The sequence below is a fragment of the Lolium perenne genome, chromosome 7, assembly GCF_019359855.2.
Source record: "Lolium perenne isolate Kyuss_39 chromosome 7, Kyuss_2.0, whole genome shotgun sequence".
Taxonomy (NCBI): Eukaryota; Viridiplantae; Streptophyta; class Magnoliopsida; order Poales; family Poaceae; genus Lolium; species Lolium perenne.
In genome coordinates this window covers 82,091,418-82,102,920 of record NC_067250.2, presented here as the reverse complement: position 1 = coordinate 82,102,920, position 11,503 = coordinate 82,091,418, and positions in this window count along the sequence as shown.

The following is an 11,503-nucleotide window of genomic DNA, read 5'->3' as shown; positions in this document are numbered from 1 at the left end:
GCATCCAGGTGTATTTGAGTGGAGCCGCACGATCTTGGATAAAGAAACTTACTCCAGGATCTATCGACAGCTGGGAAAGCTTCGAGGACGTGTTCGTCAAGAATTTCAGATCCACGTGCAAAAAACCTGCGTCGTTAGAGGAGTTGAGAGCATGTCGACAAAAGCCAGATGAGCCAATGAGAAAATATATCCAAAGGTGGAACATCATCAAAAACTCGGCAGAAAATATATCTGACGAGAGAGCAATAGATGCGTTTGTTGCAGGAATCCGGCGTGGAGATTTTGTCGAGGACTTGGGAAGGACCAATCCAAAGACAGTATCCACGTTAATGGAGATAGCAAACAGATGGGCAGATGGAGAAGATGCTGTCCACAACAAACGGCACAGGTCGCCAGAGGAGGACCGTGGTCGAAATTATCAACCGAGGCGACGATTTCCTCGGCAGTACCCGAACTATGACGCTCCAGGGCAAATTTCGGCAGGTTTTCGGGCAAACACAGGAGGAAACAACAGAGATGATTATCAGAGAAGCAGCGAACAGCGAGGTGATAACAGGGATGATTCTCGCAACAACAGGCAAAATAGCGGGCCTAGGTTCCCAAGGCCTTTCGTGTCCCCTGAAGAAATGATGAACGGACCGTGCCAGATGCATTTTTTCCTCGACAGCAACGGAAAAAGACAGTCAGGGCACCTGCAGAAAGACTGTCGAAATTTTCAGGCAATGTTAAGGTATGCAGAGCATGCTAACGCTCGAGCAGCACAGAGAAATCCTCGGGAACCCAGGAGCGAGATTCACTTGCCGCCTCCTCCCGCGATTACAGACGACAATCGGCATCAGCTCAGAATAGCGGCAGCACCTCCACCACCACCTTATGTTGATCCTAACTCCAACGGAGCGGTGTCGATGATTCAGAAGGGAAGGCCGTCCAATAGAGCTCAGAAAGTAATCTCACGACAGGTGTTTATGGCAGAAAAAATGCCTCCACCAACAGTTGAGTATCTTAATTAGTCAGGACAAGATATTGGCTTCACCATAGCAGATCATCCGCAGCAAGTTCCTCGACCAGGGTAGTCAGCACTTATTCTGCCAGCAGTTATCGCGGGATTTGATGTCTCTCGAGTGTTCATAGACGGCGGCAGCAGCCTAAACCTTATGTATGCAGATACATTAAGGAAGATGAACATATCCTTAGCAAACTTGAAGCCAACAGACACAAGGTTCCACGGCATCACACCAGAGAAACCAAGTTATCCATTGGGGAAAATCAATCTCGACGTTTAGTTTGGAACCCGAGAAAATTATAGAATCGAGAGGCTGGAATTTGAAGTCGTGGATTTTCCGTCGCAATACCACGCTTTGTTGGGACGACCAGCATATGCTAGATTTATGGCGGTGCCACACTATACATACCTGTTATGGAGATTGCCTGGACCAAAGGGACCAATCACAGTCAAAGGAAGCTTCGCCTTAGCCGATAAGTGCGACAAGGATTTTCATCGGCTATCAGAAACTTTCGGGATGCAAGCTGAGTATTTGGCGTCAAAAAGCATGACTGATTACGACGTGCTGCCAGACGTTGGAAGGCCAAATAAAGAATCAACTTTCAATACCGAGAAAAATTCTAAGGAGGTGCAGATTCACCCGACAGACCCAAAAAAGACGACGTCCATTGCAACAAATATGGATATCGCATAGGAAAGCGCGCTCGTCAAGTTCCTCCGTGAGCACTGGAAAATCTTCGCATGGTGTCCAGCTGACATGCCAGGAGTACCCAGGGAACTTGCCGAGCACCACCTCAACTTAGATCCTCTCGCGAGACCAATCAAACAACCCTTGCGGCGTTTTTCGGAACCAAACCGCAAAGCTATGTTATCAGAAATAAATCGACTGAAGGATGCTGGTTTTATCAAGGAGATATCTACAGAAGCCACATGGGTAGCTAACCCAGTGATGGTGCCGAAGAAACACACGACAGTCCTTCGCATGTGCGTCGACTTTACGTGTCTCAATAAACATTGTCCAAAGGATCACTTTCCCCTCCCGAGGATCGATCAAATTATCGACTCCACGGCTGGATGCGAACGTCTTTCCTTCCTGGACGCATATTCTGGCTATAACCAGATCAGATTGAAAGAAGAAGATGAAGTAAAGACCGCGTTTATTACACCATACGGCGTGTTTTGCTACAGAACAATGCCCTTTGGTCTGAAAAATGCGGGAGCAACATATCAGAGGATGATGCAGAAGTGTTTGGCGACACAGATTGGGAAAAACGTGCAAGTATACATCGATGATGTCGTCATAACATCAAAAAAGGGGGCAACGCTGATCGAGGATCTCAAGGAAACCTTCGACAACCTTGACAAGTTCTGCCTCAAACTGAACCCGATGAAGTGTTCTTTCGGCGTCCCAGCAGGAGAACTTTTAGGGTTTCTAGTTTCAGCAAGAGGGATTGAAGCAAATCCCGATAAAATACAAGCTATTGTAATAATGAGGAAGCCAACAAAGTTGAAAGAAATACAGCAGTTAACTGGGCGAGTCGCAGCCTTGAGCAGATTCGTCGCCAGGCTAGGGGAAAAAGCGCTACCATTTTACGCCCTCATAAAGCAAGGAGATAAATTCCAGTGGAATGAAGAAGCGGACAGAGCTTTTGAGGACCTCAAACGCAAAATCTCGACACCCCCCATCTTGGTGGCGCCAAAAGAGAAGGAGCCTTTGTTACTGTATATTGCGGCCACACCCCAGGTAGTAAGCACAGTCCTTGTCGTTGAAAGGGAGGAAGAAGGAAAACTCCACAGAGTACAGAGGCCAGTATACTTCGTCAGCGAAGTTTTATCGCCCTCAAAACAAAGGTACCCTCAGTACCAAAAGCTAGCATATGGAGTGTTCACAACAGCACGAAAATTGCGCCACTATTTTTTGGCACACCCGATCATAGTGGTCAATGAAGCTCCCTTGTCAAATATACTAAACAATCCAGAAGCTACGGGTCGTGTCTCCCTTTGGGGAATAGAACTTTCCCCTCGGGACATCACGTATGAAAAAAGAAAAGCAATCAAGTCGCAAGTTCTGCCAGACTTCATCGCAGAGTGGATGGAGCTGCAAAACACAGGACCCCCAGACATGTCGAGAACCTGGACCATGAATTTCGATGGGTCCAAGAGAGTAGAAGGAGCTGGCGCAGGAGTAATACTTATATCACCTGAAGGCGACAAGTTGAAGTACATCCTTCGGATGACGTTCCCTAACGCATCTAACAATGAAGCAGAATATGAAGCCCTCATACACGGGATGAAGATGGCGAAAGCTTGCGGTGCAACTCGACTAAAAATATTTGGCGACTCACAATTGGTGGCTCAGCAAGTTATGAACCAATGTGACGCAGTCAATGATAGCATGGTAGCATACAAGGAGGTGTATAATGAGCTCGAGAAGTTATTTGATGGATGCGAGGTAAATCACATCAGTAGATTGAGCAACGATGAAGCTGACGTCCTCGCAAACATCGGGTGGCAGTGCCTTCCAATCCCGCCAGGAGTATTTTGGGAAGAAATAGCGGAGAGATCCACGAAGCCAAAAAAGGTGCAGAAAAAATCAAAAGAAGAGAAAACTTCGACACCCCTCACAGAAACCACGGAGGATGAAGAGGACCAAGAGCTTGTAATGATGGTACAAGTTCCTTGGATGCAAGCTTATATATCATACATCCTCAGGAAAGAAATACCCGATGATCCAGTTGAGGCAAGGCGAGTAATTCGACGCTCTAAAGCTTTCACGGTGATCAAAGGAGAATTGTACAAGCGAAGTATTTCAGGCGTCCTGCAGAGGTGTGTCACACCCGAAGAAGAAAGAATAATTCTGAAGGATGTACACGAAGGAATATGTGGCCACCACGCAAGTAGTCGAGCTATTGCAGCCAAGGTTTTTCGGGCAGGATTCTACTGGTTGACAGCAATAGAAGACGCCAAGGAAATAGTAAGAACTTGCGACGCGTGTCAAAGGTTCGCCGCAAGACCTCACTCTCCAGCAGCAGAACTAACACCAATACCATTGTCATGGCCCTTTGCCCAATGGGGACTTGATATGGTGGGCAAGTTACACAAATCCTGGCCAGGAGGAAAGGAGTACATGCTAGTAGCTGTCGACAAATTTACAAAGTGGATAGAAGCGAAGCCGATAAATTCACCAGACGGAGCATCCGCAGTAAAATTCATAAAAGGCCTCGTCTTCAGATTTGGAGTGCCCCATAGCATCGTCACAGACAATGGCAGTAACTTTACATCCCACGAATTCAAAGATTATTGCAAAGAAGTGGGTATCAAGTTACACTTTGCGTCAGTTGCGCACCCGCAGACCAACGGCCAAGTCGAGAAAGCTAATGGAATCATCTGCAACGGCATTAAGAAACGCTTATTAGCGCCACTGGAGAAAGCTCGACACACCTGGCCAGAGGAGCTGCCCAGTGTATTATGGAGCATACGAACAACACCAAACACAGCAACACAAGAAACTCCGTTCTTCTTGGTTCATGGAGCAGAAGCAGTACTACCAATCGAGATAGAGCATAACTCTCCACGAGTCGTGGAATATGATGACGAGGTATCGAGAAAAGCGCTAGAAGATGACGTCGATGCACTTGACGAAGCTAGAGACGAAGTATTGTCTCGGGTAACCAAATACCAACAGGACTTGAAAAATTACCACAGTCGACGTTTGTGGCCAAGATCCTTTCAGGTGGGAGACCTAGTTCTTCGGCTCACACAAAAAAGTCATGAAAAACTCGAGTCACCATGGCTAGGCCCCTACATCGTCACGGAAGTAATTGGAGGAGGAGCATACAGGATAAAGGACAAGAAGACAGGGGTGGAGGAGCAAAACCCCTGGAACGTGGCGCAACTCAGGCGGTTCTATGCCTAGAGTTGAAATATAGTCCTTGTAAAACTTCAATGTACTGAAACGCCCGCGAGTTTTCAGACGCACTCTTTTCCTTTTTCGGGGCACCGAGTGGGGCCGGGAAAGGTTTTTAATGAGGCGGGCTCGCGGTGCTGCAATATAATAAAGATAGTGTCAATATAACTTTTCTTTATCGACATGCTCAAAGTTTCCGACCCGACGAATTTCAATATAGTTCCTCGAAAAAATAAAAGCCTTGCCTTGGTATTAAAATACCTCGTGAGTCAATAAAAATACAAAATAGTACTCAACAAAGAAGCTCGGGGGCTGATATTCGCCAAAACTACATATTAAATAAATGCCTTGGTTCAAAACCTCACAATACACAAATACAGTAAATAGCCACCAAAACACTCGGGGGCTAGACAAATATAGAAATATGATGATTGCTTCACAATATAATCACAATCGTGGGTTACAAAGAAGAGTTATCTACCAAAGGAAAATAATTAGTCATGATTCAATATGTCATCAAGGGTAATTCTGTTTTCTTCAGGAGCAGCGCCAAGAAAATCAGCATAATGACCATCTGCAAAAAAGTCGGCATCCATCCGAAGAAGGTCTTCAATCATTTCTTCGGCTATAGGCGAAACCTTCGTGTTAATTCGGTCGACACCAACTCTTCGGCGCCTTACCTTCTCATGAACTTTCGCAACAACTTGAGTCAGGTCAAGATTTGAGTGGCAGATCTGAAGCATGATAAGAGCAAATCTGGCGCCAGCTACCAGTTGAGCTCTGACAAAATCATGGATCTTGTGGGCATCCTTAAATTTCTCCATTAACTCGGGAAGAGTTTTTGGTTGAACGTTCCGAGGAAACATGGAGTTATAAACCATAGACAGGTCTGAGTACAGAAGTCAAGGAAGTCGCGAGTTTGAGAGGTGCGATCCTGAAATCTGACAATCTGGTGGGTCCTCTCTGGAGTAGCCCAAAACAGAGAACCATGGTCAAGGGAAAGGTTAACAAGGAGGTTCGTCCTAGTATTTACCCTCTCTTCTTCGGCAACAGCATCAGTAAAGGAACCTATTAAAACAATGAAGCAGAAAACTTTAAGAGACGTAGCATGAAGATGGAAGATATCGAAGGATGAAACAAGCATACCCGACATATCCGCACTGGCTTCATTCATTAACTCGAGCATGAAATTTTCTCGACTAGTCGCCTTTTCAGCCTCGGAAGCAGCGATTTCCATAGCAGCCACGGCCTCGCGAGCTTGCTGAAGTGCAATTTTTTCGGCTTCAGATGACTTACGGGACTTTTCCATCATCACAAGTGTTTGCTTCTTCGCATACTGAAGTTGCTGCCGAAGTTCATCCAATTCTCGCGGCAAGGAATCTTTGACAGGTGTAGCATCAGCAAGAGTTCTCCTTGAGCGAGAAGAAGAAGGCGAAACATTGGAAGGAGCGGAAGATGGAGTATAGTTATCAAATACCAACTGAAATTTAATAAAACAAGACAACATCAATCAACAAGCAAAGATAGAGTTTTCATTAATCTTTTGGAATAATTACAAAGGCCTTACAGTGGAGCTAATGAAGTACGTGTCGCCAAATAACTACTTTGGCGACAAGGGCAAAAGAAACAGAGAAAGAAAAACAAAGAGGCATGCAACTAGACCTCCGGCCTTGATGAGCTAGGAGTCGAAGCTGGTTTGATCCCGAGATAGGCCAAGATTTTCTTCGTGTTGGGCTTGGCTGCCTTAATCAGCGACCTCCATCTTGATTGCTCTATCTGATCGGTGTCGCCAACTTTCATCCAATCAACGATCATTGGCTGTCAAAGAACCAGGGCAACAAGTGCTTTCGACAATCTTCATGTTTTCCTGACGCATCTTCAGTCCAAGGTCCTCTGATGAATTGAAGCTCTTGGCAAGGGCAAGGAAAGTCGGGGGCTCCTCTTTCTTCGGGAAGAAGTAGGGGAACAGCGTCGACAATCCTGCATTAGCATTTGCCACGCCTTCACGAATTTCGGACCCATGAAGTTGCAGATAAGAAAGTGCGTCAAGGAGAGGGTCATTGACGGGATTCTCCAGATCAAAATCTTGGTTTGTTTGGTCTGCCACAGGAAACAAAACGTTGGTCAACAACAAGAAACAGCGGTTCTCATAAAAATAGAAGGGATCAATAATATTACTGTGAGTGCGTCGACTTTGTGATTTCAGGCGCTTGAGGATCCCCTGTTCACGAGCAGCTTGTGCAGCTTTATGCTCGTTTAAAGCAGATTCAGCATCTTCAAGTCTTTTCTGCAGTTCCTCGACACTAGCAGCTTTTGTTTTGGCTTCATCAGCCTCGGTTTTGGCTTCGCTAGCAACAAGTTCGGCTTTCTTGCGAGCCGCCTCACTTTGCTCCAGTTTTTGAGCAAGTGCGTCGGCACGTTTGTTGGCCTCTGCAAGTTTCTCTGTCGAGATAAAAAAAAAGAAGAAGAAAGATCAAAAATCGCGACAAACAACAGGAGCAAAAAGTCAGAAAGAACGGCAAGTATAAAAGTTGTTACCTTCAGTTCTGCTAGCATACTCACGGTACCCAATGAATTGGGATCCGATGCGGATAAGATCTTTGATCATGGGCTGTCAAAGAAGAACACAGCAAGAGAAACATCGGCATGAAAAAAGAGTGAAGGCGTGAAAAAGCAAAATAGAGGAAATATAGATATCGACAAACTTACATCATCCAAGAGCAGGGTCGAAGAGCTGCCCAATTGAGGGGCAGGTTCAAGAATTGTTTCAATCCTTGTCCTTTTTGGTGAAGGAGCAAAGGGGCTTGCTGGCGGAGTTGTGGTGACGACGTTTCGTTGAGGAGGCGAGGATTCTTCTCCTTCAACTAGCGTGTCTGAGGCAAGTAAAGTATGTGATGTGCTTGTCCGAGGAGCCACGTCAACAGTTGGTACTCCTTCCTCGTCATCACTATTGATTAAAAATCGACAGCATAAAAAGCAAGACAAGATGAACATTTCGAGTACAGAAATAAGGAGAAATAAAAATGACTTACGAGCTGACGAGGGATTCAATATAAGGATCATAAGCTGCCTTCGGATGAGAAGGAACAACTTTTTCGGCTTTAGAAGTGCCAGAATCCTCGGCGTCATTCCTTTTCCTTTTGTTCCTTGGGGAAACAGCAGGAGGAAGGGATTGCGTCGACTCGCTGGCGTCAGATTCAACTTCTTTTTCATGGGAAGCCGCAGATTTGTGAGAACCTGCGACTTCACTTTCAGGAAGAGAAGAACCTTGGTTGTCTTCGGCAACGATAGCTTGTTCTTCGACTTCTCCATCCTCAGGAAGAGGAGGAAGGGAAGCCATCATAGGATGGTTCTGCAGGAAAATAGCGACAAAAGAAAAATTAGAGAAATATCAATACAATGAGATGCAGGGAAAGTTCGGAACAAGACAAAAATTCGAAAAGACAAAATACCTCAGGGAGAGGATTGGCGGAGCTGTATGGTTCCACGCGGCAAGAGGAGGGAATATGATCCTTCTTGTTCAGCGAGGAAATTCTTCGAATCAGCTTCTCCAAGTCCTTTACAGAAAGATCATTGGAGAGCCTATTGGCGTCATTTTCACCAGCATAAGTCCAAAGGGGATTTTTGCGAGCCTGAAGAGGCTGCACTTGATACGTCCAAAACGTATCTACTTTCCCGAACACTTTTGCTATTGTTTTGCCTCTAATTTGTGTGTTTTGGATGCAACTAACACGGACTAACGCTGTTTTCAGCAGAACTGCTCTGGTGTCTCGTTTTTGTGCAGAAATCCAACTTTCGGGAAAAACCTCGGAATTTATGCAGAAGGCCCTATTTTCCCAGGAAACTAACGGAGCCAGAAGGGAAATTGAAGTGGAGGCCCGAGGGCCCCACACCATAGGGCGGCGCGGCCCAGGGGGGGCCCGCGCGGCCCTGTGGTGTGGCCCCCTCGGCCGGCCTCCGACGCCCTCCTTCGGACTATTTATCGGCCTCGACCTAAAAACGCACGGAGAGAAGTCGAAGTCGCCAGAAACACTCCAGAACGCCGCCACATCGCGAAACTCCGTCGCGGGAGCCGAAGTCTCCGTTACGGCACTCCGCCGGGACGGGGAATTGGAGGAGATCATCGCCGCCATCACCGCCAACGCCTCTACATCAACCAGCCATGTTTCCCCCATCCATGTGTGAGTAATTCCCCCGCTGTAGGCCGAAGGGGATGGTAGGGATTGGATGAGATTGGTCATGTAATAGCATAAGATTGTTAGGGCATAGTGCCTAGTGTCCGTAGTTGGTACTTTGATGATATTGTTGCAACTTGTTATGCTTAATGCTTGTCACTAGGGCCCGAGTGCCATGATCTCAGATCTGAACATGTTATTGTTTCATCATGATATTCATTGTTTATGGTCTTACCTATAAGTTGTATACACATGTCGCTGTCCGGAACCGATGGCCCAGAAGTGACAGAAATCGGGACAACCGGAGGGAATGGTAGCGATGTGAGGATCACATGTGTTCACGGAGTGTTAATGCTTTGCTCCGGTACTCTATTAAAAGGAGTACCTTAATATCCAGTAGTTTCCCTTGAGGCCCGGCTGCCACCGGCTGGTAGGACAAAAGATGTTGTGCAAGTTTCTCATTGCGAGCACGCACGACTATATATGGAACACATGCCTATTGATTGCTTTGTACTTGGACACCGTTTTATTATTATCTGCAAATGCCCTGCTATGATTGTTACATGAGTTTCTCTCATCCATGCAACGCCCGTCATCCGTCCCCGTGCCTACGTATTTTAATCCTGCTGTTTACTAAAATCACTACCGCTGTCTCTCGTTACTCTCGCTACGTTATTTCACTCATCGCTATCGCTATAAACCTGTTACTACTGATAAACCCTTGCGAGCAAGTCTGTTTCCAGGTGCAACTGAATTGACAACTCCGTTGTTAAGGCTTCCAAGTGTTCTTTGTCTCCCCTTGTGTCGAATCAATAAATTGGGTTTTACTTCCCTCGAAGACTGTTGCGATCCCCTATACTTGTGGGTCATCAAGACTATTTTCTGGCGCCGTTGCTGGGGAGCATAGCTTTATTTGGAAGTTCACTTGGATTAATATTGTTCGCTGCAAATTCTCCATCATGGGTAAACCTCGCGATACTAAGATCGCCATATTACCATCCACTACAAGAAAAGGTACAATTCTGAATACCTCTGCTGCTCTTGATTCACCATCTGTGATTGATAAACTTGTTTCACCGCCACATGCTTCGCATGCGGGTACATCTGCTGAATCTGAACACTCTCATAATATTGATAATGTTTCATTGTGCTTGATGATAGTGGTTCTTTGGGATCCTTTCTAGATGCTACAATTGCTAGGTCTAGACAAATTGAAAATACTGAAACTCCTAATGCTACTACACCTGTTAGTTCACCTGAACTTGGTTATTTTAGTGATGATCCTGAGGAAGATTATGTGGAGCTTAATGATGATTTTATTGAAAAATGCAATGCTACTACTGATGCAAGAAAAATTAAAAAGTTGCTTGCGTAACATGCCGTTAGATATAAACTGTCTCCTGATCCTAAGTTTGCCACATCTCCTATAAACATTAGGGATAAAGATTATGATTTTTCTCTTGATCTATCTCATATAGCTATTGTTGAGAAAACACCCTTTTGTGGTACTGAAAAAGAAAGTGCTGTTGAACACATGACTGAGCTATCTACTCTTAGTAGCTTGTTTTCTGATGATGTCAAGATGCGTACTTACTTTGTTGCTAAAATATTTCCATTCTCATTAAAGGATGACGCTAAAACTTGGTATAATAATTTGCCACCTAATTCTATTAAAAGTCCGAAAGAATTGCTTGATGTTTTCTTCCGCAAATACTTTCCTGCTAGTGCTCAACATATTGCTTTGCAGAGAATTTATAATTTTAATCAGGGAGATGAAGAGAAATTGCCTGAGGCTTGGTCGAGATTCTGCTCTCTTATTAGAGCTCGACCTGAGCATGATTTGGAAAAGCATGATTTACTTGATATATTTTATAGTGGACTAACCATTGAGTCTAGGGCATACCTGGATAGTTGTGCTGGTTGTGTTTTAGGAAAAGAACTCAGGACGCAATATTTGAAGAATTATTGGCTAAAATAAGCCGGAATCATGATGATTGGACTACGCCTGAACCGACTCCAACTCCAATATTGAAGAAGCGGGGTTTAATTAAATTGAATGATGAAGATATGAGGGAAGCCAAGAAGTCTCTCAAGGAGAAAGGTATTAAATCTGAAGATGTGAAGAATTTACCTCCTATAGAAGATATATGTGAGATAATTCCCCCTTCATCTATGATTGAGGTAAACTCCCTTCAACGCTTTACTAGGGAAGATATTCCGTATTCGAAACCTCCTGCACAATGCTTAGATGAGTTTGATAATTATATTGTTAAGCAAGAAAATTTTAATATGAGAGTAGAGAATCATTTAATGGAAAATTCTCAAGCTATTAGTGAATTGCATGATATTGTGGAGAGAACCTCCAATGATGTTAAGATGCTTGTGAAACATTTTCAAATGATTCAAACTCAAATTGAT